The following is a 24,887-nucleotide window of genomic DNA, read 5'->3' as shown; positions in this document are numbered from 1 at the left end:
TGATGAAGTGTTCGCTAGGCGAAGTAATTGCTCGCCTAGCGAGCAAGCTATTTTGGGCCACCTTTGGATTGGGCCCGTTGTGAGCTGGGCTTTCGTTCCTTTAGAGTCGGTGCCTTGCAAAACAAGTCGGAATGCCTTGACAGATGCCTTGTAGTATCAACGGGCAAATTTTGGGGTATGACACTCAGCAATCGCAACATCGTCTCTACCTCTTCCAGCCATCTCTATTCTGAGAACCCAACAAGCTAAAACAATAAGTACTGATAGGGTTACACAACACCTATCACATACAGGGAAACAGAATAATTACGACTCGACTCGACCGACTATGCTCTGATACCACTAATGTAACACCCTTCTAAAATACCCCAATAATTAATTAAAACAACAAAATATGAATCAGAGTAGATATGCAATTTCAGGGTGTCACACTTGACACTTCACACCAATCACCAAATAACTTGTCATGCTCATTTATTAATCAAAATAAAACATTGCACAATTCGCAGCGGATAGAAATCTAACAACATTCGAACCATGTAACACCTTACATGTAAATTGTTCAACAACCAACAATGAAAACAAAGTAAAACATCCCGTCCCGATGTTACATATACCAGAGCATGACTCACTAAGGAACTACACTAGACTCCAAGCACTAGCTTCTACTCAATCACTGCTCGTTACCTGAAACATAGTTGTAAGGGTGAGTTCCTCAATCGATATAATAAGCATTATAAAATATCATGTAATGTTAAGTAAATTAACACATTCATCACCCTAATCATATCACACATTCAGCAACGGCAACATCAACTCATAATCTTACTCAACACAAACACAAACACAAAACACACGTATAATATTGGAATACATCCATTCATATTATACGCCATACATACATTATGAAATGAGACTCCATGCATGCGGTACCGACTATTCGTGAACACATAGTTCAACCTCACCGATCAAACCCAGATACGGCTACCAAGCTCACTAGTCCCACTCATTTGAGACCTAGTGACTCACTCACTAATTCCTCACCATGGGAATTAGCTACCACCATAAAGGCCATGCTATGCACGCTAAATCACCTAGCATGCAAACATCAACAACAATCCACAATGGACATATGCTCACACTCTAAGCCATAAACAACTCACTAATTCCTCACCATGGGAATTAGCTACCACCATAAAGGCCATGTTATGCACGCTAAATCACCTAGCATGCAAACATCAACAACAATCCACAATGGACATATGCTCACACTCTAAGCCATAAACAGTCCATCCACAATTGCATACATAATAGATATATTCACATCATTATGCATACCATCATACATCATCAGCATATTTATCACAGAATCATATCATGTCATGCCAAATAATAAATCACAGTATTAGCACACTCTACTAATACTTATACTGCTCAAAACCACGGGAAATGATCCCTACTATATCATACATCAGCTAAACTACATCACTCAGCTGAAACGACCAAAACTGCACAACAACAGCTCAGAAAATCAAACTTCTGTCCATACAATATGTACACAATATTTAAATATCAATTTCTCACTTTTCACACAGTGTTAACCGGTTAACGCCCTGGGTTAATCGGTTAACGCAAAACAGAATGCGCTTCTTGGCAATTTTAACAGTGTTAACCGGTTAACGCAAGACAGAAATTAATTCTTTTAATTATCATAACAGTGTTAACCGGTTAACACCTTGGGTTAACCGGTTAACGCAAGACAGAAAGCTGTTCCTGCGCTAACACGAAACAGAATTCAGAATCACCCGCATTTTTCGCCGTTGGAGGACTTCCGGACCTCCGATTTCGATTCCGTAAAAAACTACACTTCCAGGAAGTTACAACTCATCCAAATACAGATCCATTCACGGTTTTAACGTAATTTATCCATCACAATTTACAACATTCATCATCCTGATTAGGGTCAATTCAATGGCTTATTACTACCCATTACATGTTAACCCATAATACCCATTAAACGATGATAAACCCCCCTTACCTGAGTAAATCCGGCAATTGATTCTTCGACCTTCAACAATCGTGAATTCTCCTCTTGAGCCCTAGCCTCTTCTTCTCCCTTTCTCCACTTTCCAGTCGCTTCTCTGTTTTCACGTGAAAAACCCTTTTCTAAATGGGACTCTTTTCTGATTCCCACAATCGTTCCAATTCCAACTTTATAATTCCAATAATAATATTCTAATTATTTAATTAAATTAATAAATATACTAATAATAATATATATGAAGGGTTTATCTTTTATTTTGAAAAATAATACTCTCTCATTCATATTATATCATAATATACTATTAACTTAAATTAAATAATTATCATATTTTATCGGGGTGTTACATTTTCCATCAAGAGCATCAAACATGGTTCCTCAGCCAGGCTTTTTGATTTCTCAAGTTAAAGTGTGTTCAATCATTGATTCTCAATAGGCTTATCTCTCAAAACATGATCTCTAATGTTCTCAGGCATCTTTCAATCTCACGTTTCTGAAGAGTATCTCAAAGTTTTATTTCTTATTTCTCAAGAAAAGCCAAAGGTTCATGTGTTTATTTTCATGCCTTCTTCAACAAGTTACCTCAAACTTTGAGTAATTTAATCAAAAGACATTCAAGGACACCTTATAGGTCAAATTATGTTTGGAAGTCCATGGAATTATTTGAGACATTATAGGTCATTTTGAGCATGAGGTTGAATTCGTGATGAAGAGGCGATCACGTTGATGGTAGTCTCATGCTCTTAATTTCAAAATAATGAAACTCCGGTGAGAGATCACCGAAGAAGACGACCAAATTTGTTTCAGGTCATTGAGTTGTATCCACGTTGGCAATTTGAAATGTTCTGATTGGTCCATTTTGAATGTGATTCCATGTTTTATTCTGGCTATTTTCCATCATGCGTCATAGCTTGATAGTTGTTACATCTGTCACGTTAATTAATGAGGCCATATCCAACGCCTCCGTGTTTTTCTGATTTTACTTTATTTTCAACTTTTATTTTAAATTGCATTTCCTTTAAAAATTCATAGAAAATTAATCTTTTATCCAAAAAATCACAAAATAATTTCTAAAATTTTCTTTTATTTTTCTTCTTCTGATTTTTATTTTTCCATATTTAAATTTCTTGATTTTCTATTTTTCTATTTTTCTTGAATTTCTTTTTTTATTTGTTTTAATTGATTTAAAAATAATTTTATACATTTAAAAATTTTGAAAAATTTATTTTATGTTTCTTATTTTGTCTCGAACCTTCCGTAATTTTTTTGGCCATTTATTTGATGTTTTGAAGGGCTTTATGGATTTTCTCTTTTATTTCCTTTTTAAAATTCATTTTAAAAATATTTTTGATGCATATTATTTTATCTTTTTGTATTTTATGCTTGTTTGACCTTTGTTGACTTTCTGTTGGCCTTGGATCTTGACTATTTTGATCATTGGTCTCATCAAACTCAATGGATCTTGGATATTGATGGGGTGAAAATCCTAATCCACCAAGATGGATGATTGATTTTGATGATGACTTGATCAATCATTTGATCCAATTTAAGTTCAGTTTTTCTTGTCTTCTTCTTCTTCATCATCTCTCTCTCCATTCCTTTTTTCTCTTGATCAATTAGATGGTTTGTGTCCATCTTGTTTATAATGTGTGAATTGGTACTTGATGAACTTTTATCATTTCAAATCTACCTCCTAAATTGATCATGGATCATTTAAGGTACTTTGGATTGATGCATAAGTTTATCCTAAGTATCATGAAGTATGAGTTGATATAATGGACCACTCTCATAGCCTTTGTGTTTGATCCATCCTCTTTTCTTTTTTGTGTGACATAGCTTTAGGAGAATGATTTACATATCATTTCTCTAGCATATATTAACACAAATATTACTATTGACCGGTCTCAGATAGTTGTGACTTCTACATAAGTCCAATTATGATTGCTTAACATAGCGTTAAATTTGTTCCGAAAGTAAGCCATTTTCTTAAGTGAGATTGTAAGTCTCCTGCTCCCCATGGTATTATATGGAAAATAATGTTTCCTTTTCACCTAAGTGAGTTAGTGGCATACTTGTTGATTTTACCCAAGTTTGAGTCCTTCTCATGGTGATGTAAAGGTCCATATTTTTCATACTTGTGGATGAATAGTTGAGTATTCTCCCCAAAATGACAACTTTGTCTTTCAATTTTTGATTAACTAATACAACTTACTAACATATTATTGTATTAACTTTACTTTAATTTCATTTATTTTATGTTCTTTATTTCTTTCTATTTACTTTATGCTTTTATTTTAACATCTCATATCATATTGTTTGTGCTTATGCTATTTGTTTTTTGTCCATTTGGACTTCTTTTTCTTTTAAAGACATTAATAAAGAAAAAAAACCTACAAATTTGGTTCCCTTAATTCATGGACTTGAGGTTACTACCATTGACATTGTTGTGGAGTTATGGACTTAGAACTAGGACATTGTCTCTTGCTTTTGGAGTTTGTGATTTTAGACCTTGAGCTTCATCTGGTACCTTTGATTTTTGGTTTCTTGTGAAGACTTGGCTTAGTTACCTTGGTTTCATATGGCACATGAATTACTCTTTGCTAATTTGGCTTGCTTGAGGCTTAATCCAAATGAGAGAATTCTTTCTTGACTTATGTCATAAAGTTTGCTCTCTCTTGGTTAGATTTTTACTTTCTAGTTTTTCCTTTATGTTCTAAGATAGTCTCTCCATCTCCCCCCTTCTTTATTTTCAAAATCTTATCTCCTTTTCAAAACCTTCTTGTTTTCAAACTTGAATCACTTTCTCAATAAACATTGAATTTTGTCAAGTGATTTTCAAAATCTTTTCTTAATAAATACTAATATATCTTAAGTATATTCAAACCAATTTTAAAAGACTTATAATTCATTCAAACTATTTTATGCCCTTTGTGCATTTTTCTTATAAAAAAATTCTCAAAGTTTAGACATGAGTCATTTCCATATTTGAGATGTAATTCTCCTATCCCCATAGTATTTATGATGATTATTTTCCATCTAAGAGAGTTAATGGTATACTTGTTCATCTTTATTCAAGTTGGAGCCTTTTTCCGTGGTGATACAAAGTTCTCATACTTATGGGTGAATAGTTGAGTGTTCTCCTTAAAATGATAAAATATCTTTTCATTAAAAAATGAATCAAAACAAATCTATTTATATCAACTAAATCCAATTCTTGAAACTATCTTGTGACACTTCAACTTCTTTTGTGCCACATCATCTATTTTCCCATGTGGCATCTCTCAAATCTCATGTTCAAATTTCAAGTACATATTGTTACTCTCAAATCTCATGATAAAATGTCTTTTCATTAAAAAATGAATCAAAACAAATATCTTTGTTATTTTTACCACAAACTACGAGGTTTTGATCCTCCATTGCATTATGTTAGTACGTAGACATGAGACTCAGGAAGTCTTGATAAACACAAAATTATCAAAAACATTTCTCTCCTCATCTTCCCAATCTTTTACAAACAACACCATTTTAAAGGCAAAATGCACATATTTTCAAAGAGGTTCTTATAAATACTATAGATGTTTATGGTGTTAATATCTTCCCTTTGCATAACCAACTTCCGAACCCTTATCTCTGTTTTCATTAGTTTTATTTTAAAACTTTTTTAGGTTTTGTTCGTTCTTTTTCCCTTTTCTTTGAAAATAATAAAAGCGCGGTGACGACTCTTGCTTTGTGAGTTAAGTTAAACAATAACTTAATCTCAAAAAAATATACCGCTATAAAAATTTATATTGTTTTTTATGTGGTTGATAAAATTATGGCACTATTTGAAGTCAAAAGACTTTATATATATATATATATATATATATATATATATATATATATATATATATATATATATATATATATATATATATATATATATATATATATATATATATATATATATATATATATATATTATTTTTTATTATTTTTTTGAAGTCAAAAGACTTGTATGACATTGGTGGATGGTGAAATTATGGCACTATTTGAACCATATTCATCACAAAATTAGGAACAAATTTTCTATAATGGTAGCACACATATACATTTTGCAAGAAATACCGATGATATTAGAAGTTTAGTTGTTAATGATGACAATAATAAAAATATAGTTTCTTTGATTGTTAATAAATCTAGCTTTATTGTAACTCCTATGTAGTTTATGTTTTTTTTCATTCCTATTCATTGTTTGAAATTCTTAATTTATATGTTCGATTCATCATTAGTGTAATTAAATATCATCACGTGACATTGTTACTCTTTGTTTTATTTCATAATTTGTCTTTTAATTTATTATATTTATGTTATATTTAACAAATTTGTAGTCATTGGTATAAAACTTTGATGTTTAATACTTTTAATTTGTTGACTTGTTTATCATATATATTTTTAGTTTACACTTGTTGTGAAAAAATGACTTCAACATTTGAGGATATTCGTCGGAAAAAAATGGAAAAGAATCAACGCTCTCAATATTGTTGAATTGTAATTCCTTGTGTCGAAGTAGGTTGCTCGACAGAGTAAGGAAGTGTCGAACCACCTAGTGTGTTGAGTTGTGTTAGTGTGTCGAAATGTCGAAACATGTTGCTTCACACAGAATTTCGACTTAGGCATATTTTAGTAGCGTTGACTATTTTGGGCTTTGACTTGAGGTCCAAGTTAACCTAAATCTATAAATAGAGTGAGTAACCCTTATTTTTGTAATAAGGTGAATAGAATATTCATAACATTGTAATTCACAGTATTTTGCAGTTGCAAAGTGAATAACAAGTTTTCCACGGTTTATGGACAAAGAGAAACTTTGCAGAATTATATTAGTCTTCTCCTTCATCGTTCTTTCTTTCTCCATTGTTCTTTCTTTTCATTGATATTGTGTGGGTGATAACAATCTTGTTCATCAAGATTGATTGAAATTCTCCATAGGATTTGGGGGATTTCCAACATCTGGTATCAAGAGCTCCGGTTTAATCAATTTGTGGGAAGAAAATCACCATGGAAACGAATCATCCAAACGGGAATTTTCCAACAAATCTTCCGATTCTTAAGAACAACAATTATGAGAATTGGTGTAAGCAGGTAAAGGTTGTGTTCTATTATCAAGATCTTTGGGATCTTGTGAAGGAAAGTGTAACGCTTGCAGAAGCCACGATAGATCAAGAAAAGGCTGCACATAAAGAATTGAAGAAGAAAGATTATAAAGCTCTCTTTATAATCCATCAATGTGTTGATGCATATAACTTTGAAAATTTTAGTGATGTAGAGTCAGCGAAAGAAGCATGGGAAATTCTGGAGAAATCGTTTGGAAACGCATAAAAGGTGAAATAGGTGAGGTTACAAACTCACAAAAGAACGTATGAACTGCTTCAGATGGAAGACAATGAAAGCATAACTGATTTCTTCACCAAGGTTACGAAACTGGTGAATCAAATCAAGGTATGTGGAGAAGTGTTGACATCAAGATCTGTTGTTGGAAAGATCTTGAGGTCGTTGGCTCCAAAGTTTGACCACGTGGTAGTAGCCTTAGAAGAGTCGAAACATTTGTCAAAATTGACAAAGGAAGAGCTTCAAGGGACGCTTGAATCTCATGAACAAAGAATGGCTGAAAGAGCTACAAGAAAGTTGAAGAGTTATATGGATTTGCAGGCTCAATCAGCAAAAGAAAGAAAAGGCAAAAGAAGCTGGAATGGCAACAAAGGAAGAGGAGGTTACAACAATTCAACTGGTCAAACTCAGCAAGAAAGAAACTGATCGAATTAGAGAAAACCCTAGAACCAACGCAACCAAAGAGGTGGTGTTGCAGGTAGAGGAAGAGGTGGTGGTCAAAAGATAGACAATAGTCACATTCAGTGTTACAATTGTCAAAGGCATGGTCACTGTTCTAGTGATTGTCCAGAAAAGCAGAAGAATCAAGAAACTTATGCAAAGCTGGCGAAACATGAAGAAGAAGAAGTGTTGCTAATGGTTACAACAAGAGAATAAGAGAGATTCAAGGACCAATGGTACTTGGACTCAGGATGCTCATCACACATGTCTGGAAGAAAAGATTGGCTTGCCAACATAAAACCCTCAATGAATAATATGGTGAAATTTGCAAATGAAAACACTCTAGTAGCTGAAGGTGTTGGTGATGTTCTGATTATGAGGAAAGATGGAAAGAGGTCATTAATTTCAAATGTGTTGTACATACCAGGCATGAAGAGTAATTTTCTCAGCATATGATAGTTGGTTGAAAATAACCACAAGGTGTTGATCAAAGACAAGATGATGAGAGTTTTCGACTCAAATGGAAGGTTGATCTTGAAGGCTCCAATGTCTCAGAATAGAACCTTCAAGATTAAACTAAATGTGATGGAGCATAAGTGCCTTGCAACAGCAAGCATCAGGGGTGAATGGATATGGTATTATAGACTTGGCCATCTCAATTTCAAAGACATCAGAGACTTGAAGAGAAGAAATATGGTTTCAGGGTTACCAGAAATCGACATTCCAAACGAAGTGTGTGAAAAATTCGTGTAGGCGAAGTAGCATAAGAACAACTTCAGTAAGCATGCAAGAAGTAGGTCGAAGGCAATTCTTGCAGTCATATATTCTGATGTATGTGGTCCTCTCCAGGCGGATTTGATTGGAGGTAACAAATACTTTGTTACATTCATAGATGATTTCAGTCGAAAACTGTGGTCTTACCTGATCCAGAAGAAAAGTGAAGTGATCGAGGTATTTGACAAATTTAAATCTATGGTCGAAAGACAGAACGGTCGAAAGATCAAGATTTTAAGGACTGATGGTAGTGGAGAATATGTGTCGAAAGACTTCTATGTATTATGTGTGAAAGAAGGGATTGTGCATGAAGTGGTGCCACCTACACTCCACAATAGAATGGAGTCGCAGAAAGGAAGAATAGAACCATCATGAATATGGTTAAAAGTATGTTGAAAGGCAAGCATCTACCCAAAGAATTATGGGGAGAAGCTGTGTCGACTGTGACGTGTATCCTGATCAGATGCCCGACTAAGAAGCTAGAAGGAATCATGCCAAAAGAATGTTGGTCTGGTGTCAAGCCTAGCTTGATCCATCTGAGGGTGTTTGGATCAATAGCACATAGACATGTGCCATATCAGTTGAGAAGAAAACTTGATGACAAGTCGAGTCAGATGATCCTGATAGGATATTATTCGACTGGAGGATACAAGTTGTTCGACCCAGTGAATAAACAAGGGGTGATCAACAGGGACGTGATCATAGATGAGTTAAAGGAGTGGGATTGGACTGAGAATGTCAAGAAAGATTCAGTGAGAATATTTTGTGATGAACCAGCTAGTGAAGTCGAAAGAGAAGTTCGACAGGAAGAAGTCAGAGGTGAAGAAGGCCCAAGCAGACCTCAGAGAACAAGGCATATGCCTGCAAGATTGCTAGAATGTGTGATTACATCAGATGATGTGGTCGATGAAGAAGTTGAGCTAGTACATTATGCTTTCTATGCAGATGTGGTACCTGTCAATGCAACTGAGGCATTGAAAGATTCGAAGTGGATGAAAGCAATGGACGAAGAGTTGATGTCAATCAAAGTCAATAACACTTGGTCACTTGTCGAACTGTCCCAAGACAAGAAGGCAATCGATGTGAAGTGGGTATACAAGGTGAAGTTGAATCCCAACAAAGAAGTGACTCGACACAAGGAGAGACTTATGGCAAAAGGATTTCTTCATAAAGAAGGAATCAACTTCGATGATGTTTTTGCACCTATTGCTAGGATCGAAACAATCAGGTTGGTTGTTGGTATAGCAAACATGAATAATTGTAAGATGTGTCAGATGGATGTGAAATGTGCATTCTTAATGGCCCCTTAGAAGAAGTTTGTGTTTCACAACCAACTGGGTTTGTGAAACATGGAGAAGAAAGAAAAGTGTACAGGCTACATAAAGCCCTGTACGGACTTAAACAAGCTCCAAGAGCTTGGAACAAGAAGATAGATGGCTTTCTAAGAGAGAAGAAATTTGTGAAGTGCAAATATGAACATGGAGTATATGTAATAAGAATCAAGAATGAATTGCTTATACTATGTCTTTATGTCGATGACATGTTGATAACAGGTAGTTACAAGAAGAAGATCAAAGACTTTAAAGGTGATCTTAACAAGGAATTTGAAATGTCATATCTGGGTGACATTTCATACTTCCTTTGCATCGAATTCTACAAGAGTGGTAGAGGTTTGATGATGCATCAAATAAGGTATGTAGGCAAAATACTCAAGAGATTTGAGATGCAAGATTGCAACCCAACATCGACTCCAGCTGAGCCTAGATTACAACTTATGAAAGACTCAAATGAAGATGATGTCGACCCAACCCAATATAGAAGACTTATTGGGTCACTTCGATACCTTTGCCACACAAGGCATGACTTAGCATAAAATGTAGGTATGGTGAGTAGGTTCATGCAGAAGCCAAAGGTATCACATCTATCAGCAGCGAATAGGATATTAAGGTATCTGAAAGGAACTCTCGAATATGGCATTTTATTTCCTACAACTGCTGAAGGAAAAGAATTCAATTAGTGGGATACACTGACTCAAAGTGGTGTAGTGATGCTAAGGATCAAAAAATCCACAGCTGGCTATGTGTTTATGCTAGGTGGTGCACCAGTTGTTGCAATCTGTGTTTATGCTTGGAGTTCGAGAAAAGAGCCAGTAGTGGCATTATCATCGTACGAAGCAGAATACATAGTTGTTTCTATTTGTGTATGTCAAGCAACATGGATGGTGAATCTGGTCGAAGAGATAACAACGAAGAGTCATGGAGCAATTACCATGAGGATCGACAACATGTCAGCTATCAATCTGGTGAAGAATCCGATAACACATGGTCGAAGAAAGCACATCGAAATGAGGTTCCATTATCTTCGAGAGTAGGTAGCAGATGGGAAGATGAATGTGGAATACTGCAGAACTGAAAATCAGATTGCAGACATCATGACAAAGGGAGTGCAAGTCGAAGTGTTCAGAAGACTAAGAGCTATGATGAATGTAGATAGCTTAGACACAATGAATTAGGTGGTGTGTTGAGTTCTAATTCCTTGTGTCGAAGCAGGTTGCTTGACAGAGTAAGGATGTGTCGAACCACCTAGTGTGTTGAGTTGTGTTAGTGTGTCGAAGTGTCGAAGCATGTTGCTTTACATAGAATTTCGACTTAGGCCTATTTTAATAGTGTTAGCTATTTTGGCCTTTTATAGTTTTGGGTTTTGGCTTGAGGTCCAAGTTAACCTAAATCTATAAATAGAGGGAGTAACCTTTATTTTTGTAATGAGGCGAATAGAGTATTCATAACATTGTAATTCATAGTATTTTACAGTTGCAAAGTGAATAACAAGTTTTTCACAGTTTGTGGGCAGAGAGAAACTCTGCAGAATTATATTAGTCCTCTCCTTCATCATTCTTTCTTTCTCCATTGTTCTTTCTTTTTATTGTTATTGTATGGGGGATAACAATCTTATTCATTAAAATTGATTGAAATTCTCTATAAATTTTGAAGGATTTCCAACGAATATTACTCAAATTTATCATTCCATTTACAAATCACATTCTTCATCTTCAAAACTATTATGAGTTACTAATAAACACTCGATGACTCTATATAGATTAAATATTTTAATTGTTGACTAAAATTAATTGATGAATTTTATTTAGTGTGTGAAGGGTTGTCCAATATTTGTACAACTTTGAGATCTTAAAGTAGCCATGAAGTGTCTCCGTTATGCGATAGCTCCGCCATCTACCCATTTGACAACACTAGTACAAACACTCTCTCTTTCCCTCATCCATGTGATAAAACTTGTAGAAAAATTTCCTACATCAGATACCTATGTTACAACACCAATAGAGAGAGTTCATACATCACCTACACATGTTACAACACCAACAACAACAATAATCCCTCTACCAATCCAAACTACATAACAAACATCTTCTTCAAAGACATTTTCTTATGACAACATTTCATCCTCTCACTATGTGGTTGAAGACGAGCAATAAATCATTCAAAATAATATTTTTCAATATTGGAATGTAGATTTTTTTAGTAAGAAATTTAATATTAAGGTATCTTTAAATAATTTAATTGTTTTACATGGTTGAGTTATGATAATTTTCTTGCTTATTTTCTTATGTGATAGATGATGCGAGTTATATTTCAAACACATGCTTAAATATGCAGGACTTGATTGCAAAATCCCCTGATGGATTTGCTTATTTGTTAACGCAGTTTTTTAATGTATTTGTTAAAATATTTAAAGACCTTCCAACAACGATAATTGAAAGCTTTTTTTAGAAGTATAAATCTGATTTTAATGACAAAAAAATAAAGGTATCATTGATAAACAAATAATATTTTTTAAATATTATTTATTTTATCAAGTACTTTTAATTTTTATGATTAGACATAATTTGTTGTTGATGATAAATAGAACAAAAAGATCCTTACTTCCACTGAAAAAATGGTGGGATTCCCAATGTCGCTTATTGAATCTTTATTATACATGAGATCCCACATTAGAGAAACATCTTGCAGATTATCCAAGAAGTATTAAACGAAGAAATTGAGAATATTTGTCTAAATAGGATAAAATCAATTGATATGTTGTGTGATTAGGATAAAGTCAATTGATATGTCATAGAAGTTGAGCACATATATCATTTGAATCTTGAAATATGAATCTAATATTCACATGTTCCTTAGATCCTAGTATAACTAAATTTTTGGACACTTCAAAAAAAAATTATTATACGAAGGAACATGTGAATATTAGATTCACTGCATATGTTGTTGTCTTGGTTAACTTTCTCATTCACTGCCTTTCCATCTATACGAAGACCCAACAGCATGTACACGTCCTCAAGTGTGACGATACACTCACCAATCGGAAGGTGAAATGTGTGGGTCTCGGGTCTCCACCTCTCCAACAAAGCCAGGATGAACTTGTAGTCCACCGAGTACGAAACAATGTTTAGGAGATTTCCAAATCCACATCCTCTAATATATGGTTCTATTAAAGGATTGTGGGGTACATATTCATGTACACGACATCTAAACCGCTTCGGATCCTAATAACAAAAAAACAAAAATACAATTAGAAGAAGAAATACATTCTCAAGAAATATGTATTAGATGTAATCCAGAAATAGAAACTAAAAGAGAGAGATAACATACAAAGAACATATGTATTACAAGTAATCCATAAATAGTAACTAAAAGAGAGAGATAACATACAAATGCCGAGATATTCTCGATTGTGCCTCTGTGTTCATCGCCCATAGTTAACAAAGACATGATTCGATTTTGCAAAGCTTAAGTTTGTTAGAAGAAAGATATGTGGTAGAAGGAAAGAGTGTGATGAAGATGGTTTGATAATGTTGATATGGGAGGGTATTTATAGATGAATAAATGAGTAGGTTTAGAAACCATAAAGAATTATGATTGGTTGCATGCAAAGGCACATGAGGCTAAAAAACAAGTGAATGACAAAATTTGAAGCCAAATGAATGACACAAAGTGAAAGTGAATGACAAAAGTAGCATAGCATGGAAGGGAATCTAGTAGGTGCATGTGAAAAAAATCACATGCAATAGGAAGAGGAGCCATTACCTTTGGCGCCTGCATGTGATTTTTCACATGCAAGGAAGAGGCGCTCTTCCTCTTGGCGCCTTAGTGTAAGGCTTAGGAAGAGGCGCCCTTCCTAGTGGCGTTTATGTACAAATTAAGGAAGAGGCGCCCAACCCTTTGGCGCCTATGTTACTTTATGGTGCCAAGGGAATGGGCGCCTATGTTTAATCTTAGGGCACAGGGAAAATTAGGGCACAGAGAATTCAGAGATTCTTGTACTGAGTATTCTTTTCACTCTTCCCTCTGTGTAATCTTTTCACTCTTCCCTCTGCGTGCAAGTATAGTCAAGTCTGTTTTCAGTCTTTTCTCTGCGTGCAAGTATAGTCAAGTTTGTACAGACTATTATGAATTTATTAATGCATTGGCCAACTATTTATGTTGTGCGGTTGAACAAGATTTACAAATCATTTAGTTCAATTCCATTCAACACAATGTCTTCCACACAACAATATATGATCAGTGCACATGTTGACGGTGAAATATTTGATCATCAGTTGTTCGGTTTTTGTTTTCGAGACACACAGGTGACTCGTTTTACAATAAATCGGCGATCAAATTTTTCACACCTAAAACAAAGAATAGAAAAGAAGTTGCAGTCCAATAATGTCGGTCAGATCATCTATAAAAATCCAGTTTGTTTTGCAGAAAACCAGGTAAAATTTTATCAGAAGAAGATTCGAGATGATGATGATGTTCAACATATGTTTGACAGTCACGAACAATCCGGTTACAACGATATAGAGTTGTATATATTACCACATCAACAACAGGAGTCCCAGTACATTAATCAGTCACAAGTGTTTTGTGAGACTGATGACGAACAAGTTGAGGTGAATGTTCCAGACGATGAAGAAGAGGAACCTGAGATCATCGTTGATTCGATGGTGAACGCTGAAGAGGAGGCAATACCAGCAGGTCATGTATATTACCCACCCCAACACATGACAAGGTTAAATTTGGGTTCGGATGAACCTTCAGGAGATGTATGGTATAATCCTTACGTGCAAATGCAAGGATCTCTGAAACAAGGAGACACATTTCGCACAAAAGAGGAATGTGTAAAAGCCATCAAAAAATTCCACATGGAACTATCAGCAGATTTCAGAGTTGACAGAACTGACGCATTGAGGTATAAGATTTATTGTCCGAATGAGCACTGCCTTTTTAAGTTGTCAGCTTCGTACAGGAAGAGGAAGGAGTCTTGGGAGATTGGATCAATGGGTCCAGATCACACATGCATCCTGACCAACCCAATGCAGGATCATCGTAAATTAAGCTCCCAACTAATATGCGATGAAATATTGTCTGTCATTGCCGATAATCCGTCTTTAAAGGTGAGTACAATAATCTCGCATATTAGGGCAGAGTACAACTACACACCATCATATAGGAAGGCATGGATAGCTAGAACAAAAGCTGTTGAAAAAGTGTTTGGCAATTGGGAGGAATCTTACAAACAACTTCACAAAAACATGTTCGCTCTAAAACACTATGCTCCCGGTACAATTTTCAAGATGGAAACATTGCCCGCATATACACCAAATGGTACATGTGCTGTTGGAAATAGAATATTTCACCGTCTATTTTGGGCGTATCAACCGTGTATCACAGGTTTTTCTTTCTGTAAACCAATTATACAAATTGATGGTACATGGTTGTATGGAAAATACAAAGGAACGTTACTGATGGCAGTGGCACAAGATGGGAACAGCAATATTTTTCCGATCGCCTTTGCCTTAGTTGAAGGGGAAACAGCTGAGGGATGGAGTTTTTTCCTAAGAAATCTCCGATTGCACGTGGCACCTCAACCTAACTTGTGTTTGATCTCTGATAGACACCCCTCAATCATCAGCGCATATAATAACATTGACAATGGTTGGCAAAATCCTCATTCGACGCATGTGTTTTGTATTAGACATATTGCTCAGAATTTCATGCGAGAAATCAAAGATAAGACGTTGCGTAAGAAGGTTGTCAATGCAGGTTACGCATTGACAGAACCTTCTTTCAAACACTACCGCGAGGAAATAAGATTGTCGAACGAAGATGTGGTTCGGTGGATCGATAGTATTCCGTTGGAGAAGTGGACTAGGGCATACGACGGCGGACAACGTTGGGGCCACATGACAACAAATCTTGTGGAATCAATGAACTCTGTCTTCAAAGGAATTCGTAACCTACCAATAACCGCTTTGGTGCAAGCTACATATTTCAAGCTTGGGGCGTTGTTTGAAACCAGACGCTCAAAATGGAGTTCCGTGTTGCAATCTGAACAGTTGTTCAGTGATGCTTCAATGAAATTCATCAGACATGAAGCTGCCAAAGCAAACACACACGTGGTTACGGTATTTGACCGAACGAAAGGTTGGTTTAGTGTTGTCGAGTCCATGGATCATAATGAGGGCATGCCAATGGGACAATACAGAGTTGAATTAGATAGAGGTTGGTGCGACTGCGGAAGGTTCCAAGCCTTCCGTACCCCCTGCTCCCATGTCATAGCGGCGTGCTCAAAGGTTCGAAGAGATCCATCATACTTGCTATCTAAACATTACAAAGTCGTCAGCCTTTCAAATGTTTATAAAATTAGTTTTTCAGTAGTGGCAAAAGAGGATTATTGGCCAGAATATCAAGGGGACATCATCTGGCACAACGAAGTTATGCGAAGGAAGAAAAAGGGTCGCCCTAACAGCACCCGAATTCGAACCGAAATGGATACGGCGAACAAAATGGTTAGACTATGTAGTTCATGCCGTCAACCAGGTCACAATCGTAATAACTGTCCTAGTGTTAGAACGAGCACAACCAGATAAATTCAGATGTACCTCTATTGCTATATATGGAAACTTAAATTTATTTCAAAGTACCTCTGTTGCAATATATGGAAAATTAATTTTACTTCATAGTAGACGGCTGTGACGAAAAGACAGTTGTTCATAAAAAATAACACAAACAATTAAAACAACTACAATACAAAAACTATGCGATTACAACCATCAAAACAATTTTGAACATGTACTGCATCATCCTACGAGCGTCTTGGTCGGTCTTAATATCCACCCATTCACGCACTTCTCCGCTTTGGTTGAACGTGGACACAAGCCATTGTATTCTTCTAATCCGTTCACCCTCTCCAATTTCTCCCTCTAACCAACTATACAACGTCCGATTAAGACGTTCAAATGTATCTGTGTTCCAAAGTCGAACCTGTATCGGAGCCGCAACGGCAGAAAATATTACAGCAGCATTTCGTTTTTGAATATATGTAGACATTGTTAAAACAAAGAAAATTAAAAATGATGGTTGGACTAGACTAGAAGATGAATTTTAGTGAAAATATAGACTAGGAGATGAATTTGACTGAAAATTTGTATGCAAGGTGATCGTATTTATAGGGGCGATAAATTCGACAACAGACACACATAGCGCCACACACCTAAAAAACACACACACACAGGCGCCAACCCTAGGGCCAAACACACACAACAGGCGCCAACCCTAAGGGCGCCTCCCTTAAGAGGAGGCTAAGGCGCCAACCCTAGGGGCGCCTCCCTTAGGGACTAACAAGGGCGCCAACTCCATGGGCGCCTCCCTTAAGGGGGTTTCACAAGGGCGCCAACCCTAGGGGCGCCTACCTTAGGGGGTTACGTACCTGCCCTAAAAATTTAAGGGATGCGCCAACTCCCCCGACGCATCCTCTACCAAACATGGTTATTTTGGAAAAATTTCTGAAACCTTGGTTATTTTCGTATTTAATTTCAGAAATATGGTTATTTTAAAAAAAATCGCTTACATAAATGTCGAACAATTATATATTATAGAAGAGGTTAAATGAAAAAAAAAATGAATTTAAGGAAAATATATATATATATATATATATATATATATATATATATATATATATATATGTTTGAAATAAACCGTAAAAAGAAAAACAAAAGACAAGAGGTGCTAAGGAAAAGGAACACAACCAATTCAAAGATAAAATTGGGGAAAATGCACCAACATCAAAACCACAATTGCAGCCACCAAAAGAGATAGCTTCGAAAGAGTACCCATTCATCAAGCACCACCTAAGACGGAACTCAGGTGGAACTTAGTCCACCAGGCCCATCATCAAGAGAACATGAAACCTCTAGCAAACCAAGCCTATTGAAATTCTATGGAGAAGCTCTAAACTCTTAATTCATTGTCGATTCAAATAAAGGATAGGGCTCTGAAGCTAATCGTAGTAGGAGCTTGAGTTCAATGAAGATCCGTTTAGAAACCAATTCTAAGCCCAAAAAATAATCCTCTCTTCTATCTCTTTCACATTTGGTCACGTACCAAAAAATCACTTATCTTTACGCACTGACCAAATGGTCCATAACAAAACATGTCAAAGCATAGCAAAATCTTCCCTACTCTTAACCTTAAATCCTAAAGATATAAACAACTCAAAAAGAATATTAAGCTTCCCATGAAGCACCACTTAAAAATCCAACCACTTAAAGATCATATATCACACCGTGGAGGCTAAGCTATAGGTAATAAAAAAATGAGGATAAGACTTAAGTCGATCCCCACACAACACATAGGAAAAATCATCTGAGTCAACAATAATCTTATGCTTGAATAGATTTTATCTAGATACGAAGCTATCCAACAAAAGTGGCAAGAGAAGACCACCACCTTATAGGAAGCCCAATTATCCCAAATATAAAGAAAAGATGGGATATCCCTCACTAGATCGGAATCTGAGAGGGGTTGAGCTCGACTTAGACTAATTAAGTTAACTTAACCAAAAAATACCTTCCCTATCATGCTTCCAAAACCATATTTCTCTCTCATAACTAAATTGGAACTCACTGAGGATTGAAAAAAACTCGAAGATCAAGAGTTCTACATGAACGAAGAACGACCTAATCTACCTAAGATCCCAAATGATCCTCTCATCATCCCCTTCCATAACTATCTCAAATAATAGAAATGTTTTCTACGATATGCTTTCTACATATATATATATATATATATATATATATATATATATATATATATATATATATATATATATATATATATATATATATATATATATATATATATATATATATATATATATATATATATATATATATATATATATGTGTGTGTGTGTGTGATAATTTGTACTTAAAATAATTCTATATTATCGTCAACTATTTATCCATTAATATAAATTACCATCAAATTTTATAATATACCATTTTCGTATTAAAAAATTGTACTATCAAGGATATGTATATCTAAAAATATTTTATATTGTATCAAATTAAATATAAATCCATAATGGTGCGCACCACTAATTTTCTATTTCACATGTCACTATCATATATATAAATATATATATATATATATATATATATATTATATATATATATATATATATATATATATATATATATATATATATATATATATATATATATATATATATATATATATATATATATATATATATATATATATATATATATATATATATATATATGATAATTTGTACTTCAAATAATTCTATATTATCGTCAACTATTTATCCATTAAAATAAATTACCATCAAATTTTATAATATACCATTTTCGTATTAAAAATTTTATCAAAGGGTATGTATATCTAAAAATATTTTATATTGTATCAAATTAAATATACATTCATAATGGTGTGCACCACTAACTTTCTATTTCACATGTCACTATCAGAATAATATATATTTTATTTTAACCAATAATTATCTTTAATTGATTGATGAAATCTTTATTTTTAAATATGAAAAAAAATTGTAATTCTTTTTATTTTATTTTAAATTTACACGTATATCTAAATATATTTTATATTGGATTAAATAAATTTATCCATAAAACAAACGAATTTCTTGCTATTTATTTATTAAAATTGATAGTTTTAATTTTAATTGTATAATAAGATTATCAGCACTTACTTCTAAGAGAGAGAACTCTATGTAACAACACTTATATAATACAATACTTTTTTTTTATTATAAGTCATTTTATAAAAAAAAGTATCACAATGTAAATCATTTTACATTATCAATGAATAATTAATAATATTTTTTTATTATATCTTTAAAAATTAATTATTCTATCTTTTTTCAATTATTTAAATTTATTTTTTTTATATCATTAATGAGTGATATTTTAATAATAAAAAAATTAATTTCTCATTTTCATACAACAATCATTATTTTTCTTAATACCCAAAAAAATTAATAATAAAAATAATAAACTTTGAAGCTATCAAATAAATTATAAAGGTTCAATGAACAAAGCATGAAGTGCGAGAGAAATCACACAACCACCAATATTATAGTTGCAAATACATGAAATTAATATTTGACATATATTTCCACTATTGCCAACATTTACAAACCTGCCCTATGCACATTGGAACTTTAGGAACGACACATTTCAATCCACGACAATCTTTATGTTCAGTACATAAGAAAACTCCTGTGATGTCAAATATTAAAAATCCAATGTTAACAATAAAAAGTCAAACACTATGTATAAGAAAAGGAAGAAATTTTAGAAACAAATTGCAAAAATGAATTTACCATCTGTTACAATGATGTGTATAAAAATAATAAAAATAATAATATAAACAAACTCATCTCTCCAAAATTGGTCAATCAGAAGCCTCCTATTCAAGATTTGGTTAATCAGAGGTGTACCACCGCTTCAAAGATTTAAACATTGGGGTCAGCCACCTCAAAGTCATGGCAAGCAGTTTCTAATCTCCTCTCAAGGAAAACCTCTTCAAAGACCTAACATACTAGGGCAAGATAAGCCACAGAGGGGCAAGATAAGCCACAGAGGGGCAAGTCATCTCCTTGCCTTCAAGCTGTTTAAGCTTATGTCATACGTCAGCAACTGTTAAGTTCAAGACGAGTGTCGGGGAATCATACTATCACCCCATAAAATAACTCTTTGCCTTTCAAAAGAAGCTTTGTTGCAAAAGAGAAATTCCATCCATTACCCACACAAGGGCATTTTGGAAACCTTTGATTCATTGCATTAATTATATCGCTTCGCTCTAGCGTTAAACATGCATATCATCTTATTTGTCGAGCATATGCCTATAGCATGCAAAAAAACATCAAAGACCAATTCTCGTCTGGCAGACCATTTGAAAGTCAGTTCTTGTATGATAGCCAATTTTAAAACCAGTTCCCATCTGTTAGCCTTTTCTTTAAACCAGTTCACGTCTGGTGGCTTATTTCTAACTCTAGTACTTGTCTGGTTGTCAATTTTCTGTTCAAAACTAGTTCCCATATGGTAAACCATTTTAAAGTCAATTCTCGTCTGATAATAAATCAGAAAAACTCAGTTCTCGTCTGGTATGCTATTTGAGAATCAGTTCTCATATGACAAACAAAAACAAAAGACAAAACACTAGTTCATGTCTAGTAATCTACCCTTCAAGTCTAGTTGTTGCTGGAAAATTCCATTATAAGCTGGTTGTAATCCATTGCTTACGGTCCAAGTCCAATTATTGTTGGCATATACAGAGAGTTTGATTACCCTGTCTTTCCTGATGGTTCCCTGAAAGTCATGTATAACTCATCATCTTGAGGAATTCCCAAAAGCTCTGAGGTTTTTTGTGTTAGTAAGCTCCAATGAAGTTGGTTTTGTTTGGTTACTTTGTAATGAATCATCGTAGCGTTTTGTGTGGATGATCTACTTATAAGAAGACTCTCGTTTATCTTTGATTTGCATTAATTCCCTGTTAGGAATCTGCAAAATATTTGATCGGATGAATTTCTTGTGAGAAATCTCTAGAACGGATTGATGTATTCTAAATTGTCAGGTCATGCATGAACATGTGGATATACTTTGTTTGAATATTCCTTTGTTAAGGTCATGTATGAATCTATTGTTTGATATTTATCTTTATATTTTTCAGTGTTGACAGGTCATGTATGAACCTGTTAATGGGATTCTTTGAATTTTCTAGTTGTCGTCAGGTCATGTTTGAACCTATTTTTAAAATTCCTTATGTTTCCCAGCATTGTCAGGTCATGTATGAACCTGTTGATTAAGCCGTTAAATCCAATTCTAAGGTGTAGTCAGGTCATGTATGAGCTTATTGATGAAACTTGCTTTGTATGTTTTCCAATATTGTCAGGCCATGAATGAACCTGTTGTTGAAGTTTTCTAGTGTTGTTAGATCACGCCTGAACCTGTTGTTAAAATCTTTGTGAAACCTCCAAAATTGTCAGGTCATGCATGAATCTATTGATATACTTTCTTTGAATTTTTCAGTATCGTCAGGTCATGTATGAACTTGCTAATAAAACTCTCTTTGATTTTTCCCAACTGTTGTCAGGTCATGTATGAACCTATGGGTGAAACTTTCTTTAAATACCCGAATGTTAAGGTCATGAATGAATCTATTGATTAAACTTTCCTTGATTTTCTAGTATTGTCAGGTCATATCTGAAGCTGTTGTTGGAACGCTTTGAATTTTCCAATATTGTCGGGTCATGTATGAGCCTGTTGATGGAACTTTTTTGTATGTTTTCTAGTTTTGTCAGGTCATATTTGTGTAAGAACAAATTTAGTTCTACAATGTATCTCTAAGATTTCGATGATAACAAAGGATGAAACAAAAATGGTACCCTAACGAAATTTTTCTAAGTGTGCATGACTCTGACCAAAATAATCAGATAGACAATCGTCAGATATAGAATCAAGCGCTAAGATACTACTCAGAAGTAACATAACCAGAAGGTCCTGACTCCGATCCAACAGGTGCTAGCAAAACTAAAGAAGTCAGACACTCTGAAAGAAAAGAATGAATCCAGACTCTAAAGACATACGCTCTGAAGAAGTCGAATAAAGAGAAACTCTGAAGACAGTCAGATACAAGCATCCTCTAAAGACGCAAATTGCTAAAAGAAGACTCTGACTAAGATCCGCTGATTCAAAAAAACTTAACATTGAAGAAATTTGCTTATAGAAAGAAACTACTTTTAGAAGGAAGTTATGACGCGCCCAACACTGCTTTGGAAAGAACAAGGAGAGTAATAACTCTAATCACTCTTCAATGACCAAGATTCTGTCATTAACTCATCCAACGGTCTTCTCCTTCTCCTTCTCCTATAAAAAGGAATGGAACGCTTCACAAGAAATACACTTGAGACACACAAGAATACAATTCCTTAATTACCTTCTGTCACTCTCTCACGAGTTGCTGCTTTTACATGAAAAATTCTTGTTATTATATTCTGTAATATTTGCTTATTATTAAAAGCACTGTGCATTACTAATCATATCATTACTGAGATATTTCCTCAAGTGACTCTGTGAAGTCTGAATACTTGAGAGGGCTAAGGTATTGTAGCGGTGTATTCGTTGCTATATGATTTATTGATTAAACCATAAGCAATGCATACAATGAATCGAGTCGCCACCGCACTTTTATTTATCCTAAGGACTGGTTAAAAAGCGAACAAAAACCTAAGAAGTTTTACACATAGAAAACTAATGAAAAAGATCAGAGAATCTGGGTAAGGGGTAAATTACGCAATGGGAAGGTGTTAGGCACCCATCACGTCCTAGGTATTCCTAGGGAGCCCTTTTCACACTTGTTGTATAAAAATGTTTATTTGTTTTGACATATTGTGCAAACAAGAATGGGATGATGAGAAAAGAATGTACAAGTTAGTTATTTTTGTGTTTGAACGGATGAACCCGTTGCCTACGTACCTTCCATCAAAGGTAAGGATCAAAACGCCGTAGTTCGGCTAAAAGATTTCCAAAAATTAGTGAGTTCATTTTAAAACACAAGCATTAAGGCTTTTCATTACCAATGGGAGAAAACTCAACCCGAATCAACAATCCACCATGCGAGGACGGCTTCAACATACTAGTGAGGGGTTAACCCTATAATAAGTATGGAAGACTTACAATCAACTCACTAAGGATAAGGTAAGATTTACATCAACCACTATGGTAATTAAAACCTAAGGCTAATGCACGAAAACATATTAACAATGGACAAAGCCAAAACAATTGAATGGGTGAGGTTAATTGATTATGATTATTCACAAAATATGGTCAAGATATGATTAAGATTGATTCAAAGAAGTGTTATGAAAAGGTGAAGTTTGAAAAGTCAAGGACTTATGGTCCAAGTTTCTAATTTGAAAAGACATGAAGATGTTTGCACAACAAGTCAAAGTTTTTGAAAGTCAAGTGTGAAAAAGTTTAGGACAAAGAGGGTATGAATGATGGATTGTAAAACTTCTTAGAAAGGTTCACCTCTTGAGATCATATAGAAGATGATTCAAGTGTGTCCTTAGGAATAGGCAACAAGCAAATAAGCAAATAAAAGCAAGGTGATATCGGATGCCATCAATGGACTTATACCAATCTCACAAACAAAAGCGGATATCGGATACCAATAAATGGGTTTACACCAATCTCCTAAAACAAAACAATGATACCGGATGCCATCAATGGTCTTATACCAATCTCACAAAGCAAAAGCGGATATCGGATACCAATAAATGGATTTACACCAATCTTCTAAGGTAAAGCAAAACTTGGATGTCAGATGCCAATCTATCTGGACTTATACCAACCTCCAAAGGATGATCATAGGAGTATAAATGCCAATAACATGGACTTATAATTGCATCCTCACATACAACAAACAAACAAAAAGCACAAGGCTAAGAGGATATGAGTGACCAAATGGAATGGTCTTACACTCTATCCCTTCCAAATCATAGGAACAATGGCCAAAGAACATGGTCTTACAATTGTCCTCAATGGGTAAACTCAAACAAACCACAAGAGTATGAAATGATGATCATGCACTAATGAACAATCAATGATGATAAGTGCACCAAGGCAAGCAAGCATGTACAAATGCAACAAGCAATCAATCAAACAAAGTCATTTAGCACCCACTATAACCAAACAATTAGGCTCAATCAAAGGGGTAGACTTAAAAGTCAACTGGAATAGGGTAAATGGTGCTCTTAACCTTGACATTGAGATCCAAGGTGAAGCAGATGAAAGGATATGAGGGGTGTGCCTCATCACTCTTATCCCTGGTCAGGGAGAGCATTGAATATTAGAAGGTGTGGGAGTTCAGAAAGATGGAACTCT

Source organism: Lathyrus oleraceus, chromosome 1 (genome assembly GCF_024323335.1).
Source record: "Lathyrus oleraceus cultivar Zhongwan6 chromosome 1, CAAS_Psat_ZW6_1.0, whole genome shotgun sequence".
NCBI classification, from domain to species: Eukaryota; Viridiplantae; Streptophyta; class Magnoliopsida; order Fabales; family Fabaceae; genus Lathyrus; species Lathyrus oleraceus.
The sequence above is the reverse complement of the archived record's forward strand: the minus strand, read 5'-3'. Positions refer to the sequence as shown.